This window comes from Schistosoma mansoni, chromosome 1 (assembly GCF_000237925.1).
Source record: "Schistosoma mansoni strain Puerto Rico chromosome 1, complete genome".
NCBI lineage: Eukaryota > Metazoa > Platyhelminthes > Trematoda > Strigeidida > Schistosomatidae > Schistosoma > Schistosoma mansoni.
The window spans coordinates 1208785-1219961 of NC_031495.1; positions in this window are offsets into that span (position 1 = coordinate 1208785).

Sequence of the window (11177 nt, forward strand, 5' to 3'; positions counted from 1 at the left end):
TCCATGGTGGTCTAGCTTCAATTGACTCATAATTTCAACTATATAAGATGAGTATATGTTTAAAATAAAATGTCTAGAATACCTTTAATCATTATTTTCCAATGTATATCACAGGTTTTTGTAAACAATAAATTTTTAAACTTATCTATAATTTTTAAAATTTATGGCTTAATAAAAGAAGACTTTTCAATGTCAATCATTAGATAACTGAGTTTTCCGATTTTTGAACTTAGGTTTCATGCTGGCTGGCATTTATCAGCAATAAATGCCTGAGACGTTGAACAAACTAATGCCTCCTGTAGGATTCAAATCTACGTCGCATAGCTTTTCAGGCTGAAATGTAACCACTATGTTTTTGGAAGTATATAACATATTCAGATAGTACACAGGATTTCAAGTCACTTAGACTAGTGACCACATTGAAACTTGATCCATAAAATTTAGTCAGGACTGCAGAATCAAGAGAGTAAGACACTAGTCACTGCTCAATCATGAATCGGTTGATAAATAAGTTATGTATTATTCATTTACGGATAACTTATGAACAGATCAACAATACTCAACAACTTTGAAAACAGTTTTAAATGTTTATTTGTTTGTAATCATATGACAATTCATTGGAAATAAATAGATCGGATATGATTCTACCTTACCATCTTACTATTTAATAAACTAAAAATATTATTCAATTTCTAATGATTTTTTCTTTTTATAACTATAGTTTTTCCCTTTTTATATAAGATTTAATAGATTTTAACGTTTGTTTATTACTTACAAAGTAATATCTAATTTTTAGTTTATAAGCTAATTTCTATTTCTCTCCAATCCTAATTGGAATATAAATGCAAATTAGACCTTTAAAAAATGAGGTAAAACATTAAGTGTATCAGGTTACCATAGTTATATATATATATGTATGGATATATTAAGTGTATTTTCTTGTTTAATAACACAATTATGTTGGAATAAACCATTAACAAGAACTCACTCAAACGAACAGAATTACCATTTCCATCTTTTTTTTTATTAATATAGTAGATTAATTATATTGTAAAACCTAATTGAGACAGAGGAAAAAAAATTAATTGTACAGGAATATTCAATAAATAATTTAGTTATTAAAATGATTGACTTAATTCTACTTGTATTCTTGAATTGAATTCAATAGAATAGATCAGAAACAAGTATTTAATAGACAAGTTATTCTGTTAGACTATATTGTTGAATTATCAGAAGGGGAGTTTTGTGGGAATATTTTTAGTAATTTTAGACATTAACATCGTTGGATGCCGACTCACTGGTCTAGCGGTTAAGTGCTCTGGCGCAAGATTGGTAGGTTCTGGGTTCGAATCTCGAGAGGCGGGATCGTGAATGCGCACGGCCGTCCAGTGCTTCAATGTTTTCCATGGTGGTCTAGCTTCAATTGACTCATGATCTCAACTATATATTGTTGAATGTAGATACTAAAGTCATTTTAATTATAAGCTTTTATGATGGAATAATGTTAAAAGAATAACTTTCGATATGGATATGGTAATAAAAGTAGTGTAATGTATGAAGTCATGGTAAAGGTAAGCCAACTTATTGGTTAAGGCACAATGACACACTGTATCTGTAAAAAATGGAAACAATGCATTAAATACATCATTTACACGTCTTCCTTGAGTTTTTCATTACAAACTATATCGTTACTTTGTTCCTATTGTTATTTTAATTGCTTTCTGACTTGATTTCTTTCCTCTTCATTTTCCTCTTCTGTTTGTAAGAATTCTAATTACAATTCCTGATACATACTACTTATATCCATCAGTACAAGTAGTACATACAGTAGTGATAGTCATAATAGTAAAAACAATAACTATCAACTTCATGTATATGGACGATGAACCTTGGAAACAGACAGCTTACTTTTGAACTAATTAGTTATTTTATTTTTACATTTATGATAGTGCCATATGTAAAATAATATTACATCATTTATTCCATTAACAATAAACTTAAAAATTTCCTCTGAGGTTACTGAATATTTTATTATATTCGCGCTGTAAATATTACTTCAGTTATGCAACATTACTATTTAGGTCATGAATTGTCTCGTTCTTAATGTTCAGGACTCAGCTACAATCAGTTTTTGTCGGAGCTTGAGATGAAAGATACTAGGTTCTAGTCCCAGTCTAAACATCATCATTAGGATGCATGTATATCCAAACTATGAGTTCCGAATGGGATTAAGCGAGTATCTTAGATCATATTGTTAGCTAAAACCCATCTATTCTATGGAAAGTCAGGTATTTTTATTTTTTTAATTCAGTTTTGTGATTTATCTAGTCATGTGTTATTTGAATGACTACATATTTGCTGCTGTACTCCGGCCACGAAGGGGAAAATGCTCCACACACTCAGGGAGTTGCTCTAATGCTGTCCAAAGAAGCAAGAAATGCACTTGTGGGATGGGAATCTCATGGACCTAGGATAATCAAAGCATCATTCAGGACAAAGAAGCAAGGGATCACAATGAACGTTATCCAATGTTATGCACCCACCAATGATAGCAACGACGATGATAAAGATCAGTTCTATGAAAGGCTGCAATCAATTATAGCGAAGTGCTCACGAAAGGACCTCACCATTCTGATGGGAGATCTAAATGCTAAAGTTGGAGTGGACAACACAGGATATGAAGATGTAATTGGACGACATGGACTAGGAGAGAGAAATGAAAATGGGGAGAGACTTGCAAACCTATGTGCATTCAACAAATTGGTTATAGGCGGCACAATATTCCCACACAAGCGCATACACAAGGCTACATGGATCTCACCGGACCAAACCACAGAGAACCAGATAGATCACATCTGTATCAACAAAAAATTCCGAAGATCAATGGAAGATGTGAGAACCCGGAGAGGAGCTGACATAGCTTCAGATCACCACCTGGTTGTGGCCAAGATGAGACTGAAGCTAAAGAAACACTGGACAACTGGACAAACAGCACTACAAAGGTTCAATACAGCCTTCCTTCGAGATACTGACAAGCTCCATGAATTCAAGATAACTCTCAACAACAGGTTCCAGGCTCTACAGGATCTACTGAAAGAACAAGAAACTACTTTGGAGGACAACTGGAAAGGGATAAAAGAAGCACTAACTTCAACGTGCCAGGAGGTTCTTGGTCCTAAGAAGCATCATCACAAGGAATGGATCTCTATGGGAACCCTCAACAAAATTCAAGAAAGGAAGAACGAGAAACTAGCAATTAACAACAGCCGAACACGAGCAGAGAAAGTCAAAGCACAAGCAGACTACGCAGAAGCAAACAGGGAAGTGAAGAAAAGCATTAAAGCCGACAAGCAGAAATACATGGGAGAACTAGCAACGGCGGCGGAAAAAGCTGCAAGAGAAAGGAATATGAAACAACTATATGATACAACGAAGAAATTGGCAGAGAGATATAGCAAACCAGAGAGACCAGTCGAAGACAAAGAAGGAAAGACAATCACTGAGATTCAAGAACAGAGGAAAAGATGGGCAGAATACTTTGAGGAACTGCTGAATAGACCAGCCCCATTGAACCCACCGAACATCGAAGCAGCCCACACTGACCTTCCTATAGATGTCACTCCACCAACGATCGAAGAAGTCAAGATGGCCATCAGACAAATCAAAAGTGGGAAGGCGGCAGGACCTGACAATATACCAGCAGAAGCACTGAAGTCAGACATTGAAGTAACTGCAAATATGCTTCACCTTCTATTCAAGAAGATTTGGGAAGAGGAACAAGTGCCAATGGACTGGAAAGAAGGATATCTCATCAAGATACCAAAGAAAGGAGATCTGAGCAAATGTGAGAACTACAGAGGCATCAGTTTGTTATCAGTACCAGGAAAAGTTTTCAACAGAGTGCTGCTAAATCGGATGAAAGACGCAGTAGACGCCGAACTTAGGGATCAACAGGCTGGAGTCCGTAAGGATAGGTCGTGCACAAACCAGATTGCTACACTACGGATCATCGTTGAACAATCAGTTGAGTGGAACTCATCACTAAGCGTCAACTTCATTGATTTTGAGAAGGCGTTTGACAGCGTGGACAGGAGAACATTATGGAAAATTCTTCGACACTATGGAGTTCCTCAGAAGATCGTCAACATTATCCAAAACTCATACGATGGACTACAGTGCAAAATCGTGCATGGAGGACAGCTGACAGATGCATTTCCAGTAAGGACCGGAGTCAGACAAGGCTGTCTACTCTCCCCATTCCTCTTCCTTCTAGTGATTGACTGGATTATGAAGAATTCGACATCTGAAGGGAAATATGGAATACAATGGACTTCTCAGAATCAATTAGATGATTTGGACTTCGCAGATGACCTAGCCCTCCTCTCTCATACACACGAACAAATGAAGATGAAGACAGCAAATGTAGCAGCAGCCTCCGCATCGATAGGCCTCCACATTCACAAAGGAAAAAGCAAGATTCTCAGATACAACACGGAGAACACCAACCCAATCACACTTGATAGCGAAACTCTGGAAGAGGTGGAAACATTCACGTACCTGGGAAGCATCGTTGATAAACAAGGAGGATCGGATGCAGATGTAAAGGCGAGGATTGGCAAAGCAAGGGCATCATTTCTACAGTTGAAGAACATATGGAACTCAAAACAACTCTCAACCAATTTCAAGGTCAGAATCTTTAATACGAACGTCAAGACAGTCCTACTGTATGGAGCTGAAACGTGGAGAACCACTACGACCATCATCAGGAAGGTACAAGTATTTATAAACAGTTGTCTACGCAAAATACTCAACATTCATTGGCCGGATACCATCAGCAACAGCGTTTTATGGGAGAGGACAAACCAGCTTCCAGCTGAACAGGAAATTAGAAAAATACGTTGGAAGTGGATTGGACATGCATTAAGGAAATCACCGAACTGCATCACGAGGTAGGCCCTAACTTGGAATCCGGAAAGGAAGCGGAAAAGAGGAAGGCCAAAGAACACATTACGCCGGGAAATAGAAGCAGATATGAAAAGGATGAATAGCAACTGGAAAGAACTGGAAAGGAAGGCTCAGGACAGAGTTGGATGGAGAATGCTGGTGAGCGGCCTATGCTCCTCGACGAGGGATAACAGGCGTAAGTAAGTAAGTAAGTACATATCTGTGGGAAGCACTGTAATCTCTCATCATTAAAGTTTGTTTTCTTGTAACTTGATGGCTTAAAAAATTTTATGTAAAATTTGTTTTTGACAATAATTAGATGTTGATAGAAGTACTCAAGATAAAGTTACATATATTATAGTACTTAAATAACAACACTGACATTTAGACATATTCTTTGTTTAAATCATAGAGGTATATTGTACAGTTTTCAAAAATCTATCTCTTAGTAGTCATTGATAAAGTTGGGGAAATGATTACTTCTCAAATAACCAGTTACTAATACCTCTAAAAATAAATATGAAATAAATAGTGTAGTAAATGAGAACACGAGTGGGGACGATCGAATATATTGGACACGAAAATTACAGAATATCTCACTAAAATCCGACAACTATACAGTAGACAGTTTATTAACAAACTATCAATCAATTGTCTCAATCTTGACCACTTCTTCTGCAAACATCAGTCCATAGTCTCCGATTTTTATTTTACATGCATTTTTATACCAATTGCGTTTGATTTCCGTTCTTTCTTTATCGATCTTCTAGTGAAATACATTCTCTGCCTGACCATCGTCATATACTACTTATGTGGATGTAAGCAACCTATACCACAATAGTACTAAGTAAATGACTTCAATGGATCGATTTATTTATCAGAGATTTATTTTTATTGAACAATATTCGATAGTTCATTTTCCTTAGATTTATTTCAATCTTAACAATTTAAAGAATGTTATAAAGCAAACTACTATTCTTCTTACAATATTTTCAATTCATCAAACTTTGAAAATTCTCTTCTATCTAGTACCAATCATGACTTAATGCCTATTTTCATAGTTGAATTCATGAGTCAATTGAAGCTAGACCAACATGGAAAACCTGGAAGCACTGGACGGCTGTTTCGTCTTATTATGGGACTCCTCAGCAGTGCGCATCCACATCCCCGCCTCACGAGATTCCAACCCAGGACCTACCATGGTGGTCTAGCTTCAACTGACTCATGAATTCAACTATGAAAATACTGAAATCTCCACAAAACCCCTTCTGATTTAATGACTATTGTCAATGCGATTATTTATAACAATAAAAATTTGAACAGATCTACCTGACATTAAAGTTTGTTTCAAACAAATTATTTACTTATGTAGTACTTTAGGAACACCTTTCTGACTGTCTTCAATGAAATCAGAGTTTTTCAAATAGAATTTATCATAATAACAATATGAAAGCAACTAATTTTTTCTCAAAATAGATTTACTGTTGAATATTCTGCAGTATTCAAACCTGGCTAGTTAAATAAAGAGATCAATCATCTATTCTACAACGACTGATATTCTCGAATGACAAATAACGAAAAGCACTGATAATAGAAGGTGAAAATTCATCAAATTCCTATGAATATAAACGTAAATGATTGTAAAAAGAAAGAAAGTATTATAATTGCATGTCATGGATAATTATTCCTCACCAACACTTACAAAAGCTAACGATATCTTCAAAAGGATTGTTCTAATTATTTGATAAACATGATTATTCACAAATAAGTAACCGATGAAAACGATAATGCAATGAGAAGACAAAGATTATCGAAATTACGTGATATATTTGCTCAACACATTTCAAACAATCTGATCATACATATACATATAAATTAAATTGAAAGTGAGTTAATGGATAATCATTTTACTTCATATCATAACGATGTATAACATCTAAAATCTAATTGGAAACATACCAATAAATAACATTTATCTCAAGGATTTTCAGCTATATTTGTAAAAATAAATTCTAGCTTCAGTTCACTATTATATGAGAATTGATCTCCCACCAGGAGGTCCACTTATCAACTTAGAATACGCAGATGACATAGTCCTATTTGGTGAAGACGCTGATACAATGCAGAGTCTTTTGTTAGCACTGAGTAGCAATGTCAGGATATTTGGAATGAGTCTCTCCCCCTCTAAATGTAAATTATTACTCCAGGATTGGCCTGTGTCGTAAGTTACTAGTATTTGACCACAGATGCCTTAGAAATATTGATCGCATCTGCTGGGATCACCGGGTAAGTAATAATGACGTTAGACACAGGGTATTAGGGAATGATGGTAAATCAGTTGATGAGGTCATGAATCTTCATAGACTGAGATGGTTGGGCCACGTGTTGCGTATGTCTGAACACCGATTACCATGACGCGCTATGCTGACTACTATTGGGGATGGTTGGAAGAGAGTTAGGGGTGGCCAAACCAAAACGTGGCATCAATCCTTGAAGTCACTAACTTCTGGTCTGAGCCATGAAGACCACTTGGTTGGGGTCCGTGTGACTATTGTAACCAATGGTTGGAGACTCTGAGTGACATGACTCAGAATCAATCACAATGGCGTAGGTGTACACACTCTTTTTCTTTTCTTAAACCATGAGATTAAGATTGCTTCATATCTGTCTTTCTTCCTGTACTATATCCTTATATATAACCTTTCTTTTATATATTACCACCACTAAATTAACTACCATGAATTCGGTGTTCATCTTGTTGTGCTAATGAGGTATGGTAACTTGGACCGATGCATATGTGCCTGGTCCTGTGTTGTAGCTGACTGACTGACTGAGATTTCACCTTTATGTAAAAACTTATGTTTGTATAATATACTATCAAAGTATAAGATATATATATATTTGGCCAGCCGCATTCTTGACTTATTCATATCTCTAAACTGTTTGGTGGAATATTTAAATGATTATGTTAAGTACTGAGACTGTAGTCTCAGCAGGTTGTTTATTGTAAGAAAATTTTCGATAACCATTATTTTATAGTTATTCGGTTTATTTGTTAAAACAACTCCGTAACAGAACTACCATCATACAATAAGGGATTTGTCAGGTTAATTAAATACTACTATTTAAACAATAGTATTTTCAAGTATTTTATAAGGAGGTAAACTTAGACATAAAAAGGCTTTTGTTTGATAAATTAATAGTAACTTTTATACATAATGAATTGCTTTTAAATGTTTCCCACGGTAATTCAAACTCATTGTTTTGTATGACTAAAGTACAATGGTGTTTTAGCAAAGATGTCTTAAGGTCATATGGGGACAGGAGCATTGGAGCATAAACAACAAGAATTTATCATAGAACTTAGTGAAGATCACTTCAACGTTGTTTATTTCTATGTAAAATTTTATTGTAATCGCGCTTATGTAAACATGTTTTTTTAATGTCATAACCTTTTATCAGATGAAAAGATGAAACCATCATTCGTCAAGTTTAAAAGTTACTATGGTGTCTCGGGAAAATGTAGTTTTCCTCCTTAAAATGAGGGTTATGTAGTCACCTTAATCTGTTTAGAAACATTAGTTTAAATAAGTAGAGATTGACTAACTTTATTAATTATCCGATACAACGGGTAAGAATCGGGCCCAACAGTCAGCTCTTAATCGATTAAAGAGTAAGTGACCTACAAAGTAATTTCTTTCAATCGCCTATGACAAATTATCATGATTATTTCATGTTAACATTTTGTGTATAAGCAAATCATTTTATTACACCGAAAAAAACTTATTCTTATGGTTAGTGATGTTTCCTTTGATTCTCAATCATTTCCAGGATTAAATCAATAAGTGGGCTCACGAACAGTCATAACTTGACAACATCATAACACTTCATATCATCTATCGATGAACAATTTTCCCAAACAATCGAAAATTTGTGCATTAAATCAGAAAATTCTAATTCATAGAATTATTTAACTTAGATGTAGTCACTGTAGAGAACGTTTTTACTTTGATATTGATTCTTAAAACAAAAAACTATCTTTGATAGGAATCTATAACCTATGGAGCCAAAAGCGTCAAGTAGGGAGTTGTAATTCACTGTTGCCAAGAGAAAAAAGCTGAATTACACCACAAGTTGATTAAAGTTGGAAATCCGGATCACCAGATATCGGTCCAATGATTAAAAGATATTTTTGCTACTCGTAATATCTGGAATTCTTGTGTATATAGTGTACATTTTAAGGATGTGAAGTTTGACAACCAAAAACCTATCAAATGAATTTTTCGATTTAAGTAAATTGTAATCAAATATGTTCAGGAAACAAAACAGTTTGAATGCCAAAACTCTAATAATCACGACAGTTTAGTCCTATTTTGAATTGGCAAGTAAAACTCAAGTTTATTACCATGAAACAGTTAATAATTAAGATTTCTGGAAAAAAAATATGTCAGAAGGAGATTTTTGTGGAGATTTCAGTGTTTTCATAGTTGAAAGCTTGAGCTAATTGAAGCTAGACCACCAACGAAAACCCGGATGCCGGCTCAGTGGTCTATCGGTTAAGTGCTCTGGCACGAGACTGGTAGGTCCTGGGTTCGAGTCTCGCGAGGCGAGGTCGTGGATGCGTACTACTGAGGAGTCCCACAATAGGGCGAAACGGCCGTCCAGTGCTTCTAGGTTTTCCATGGTGGTCTAGCTTCAATTGATTCACGCTCTCAACTGTGAAAAAAATATGTCACTACTAACTATAATGGAAATTTTCATAACTAAAGGATACTTAATAATTTAATGAGAACAACTATTATAGGAAGAAGAAAATGTAATTAAATAGGTTTTAATAAAAGACTTACGTATTATTTATCATTTTGTTAACAATCATCAGTAAGCATTTCAATTGGTTTAGATGCTTCAGCATTGTCTATTACCAAAAAATGTGTAATATTGTGTACTTTAGTGAAAAAGGGATCACTTCAGAAATCGAAAATGATCAACCTTATGAATAATTTATATTAGAACCTTTTGACATATAAACAATCATATGCATATTATATAGAGATATCAAAGAGTTAATATGATATATGGAAAAGTCATTTGATTGAAACACTGTCATGTATTTCGTATTGGTTGATTATTATTATTATTAATAAGGTATAAAATATAATAATTATATCATATTTAAGTTTATGTAAATTATGAATAAAGTAAATAAATTATCTTATGCTAATTAACTGTAAGTATTATTTCAATGGAATAGAAAGATTGACCTATAATAAGTCGAAAATGATTTTTATATCGTGAAAGAGAGAGATAGCAAAATTGATTCTGAGAGAATAATTGGTTTTTACAATCAAGTATGTAATAAGTAGGAACGGCGAGTTCACCTAGAGTAGTTGAAAAACCCTCATTCCAAACCAATGGTGTACATGGGCTCCAGTATCCTGAGGGAACAATTGGCGTATGAATCAATTGTTGGTCACCGGCTACCATGGGACTTCATATCCCCACGATGCTCCACTACCTTGTGGATCAGACCTTTGTGTCAAAGGCTACGGGTGTGGCCCCCTAAGAAAACCACCTGCTTCAGTTTGGGTACCTTGGCAGTATCACAACCCTCACACAAATCGAACGAAATTTGTGCGGTGCATACGTATCTGGTGCTTCCTTGTACCAATAATTATGTGTTTAAATAAATAAACAAATAATAAGTAGGAAGTTGTAATTTCAACTATTGTTTAAAAAAACATTCTCCTGGAAGATCCCATAATTATAGGTCACGTATATTGAAATTCAAATAGAATATATGATAGAAAATATAGTATGTTTGATTTAGAGACTAACAAGAAATCTTGGTGAGACTATAATTTACGGACAACCTTTGAGGGACGCTAAAGTGACCTTGAGAATGTCCACCTAAATACTAAGGCTAAATGAGGGTTATAAGCTAGGGTGAGGAATTAGGATTTATATTTACAGTTGATAGTTAGGGTTAGGAGTTAGATTTAGGGTTTTTATCACGAATTGATATCAGCTATAATGCCAAAACTCTATTCAGCCAAATGGATGGATGAATTTTGCGCCAAAATTCAAGAACTGTTATCGTAAATCTCATTGGCTCGTCCATAAATTATAGTCTTGCAGAAATCTCTTTTATACCAAGAATTAGTGATCGTCGGAATGATGGTCACAACTAATTTAATCTTTTTTAGAATCACAGAACGGTATTGATCAGACTGTGT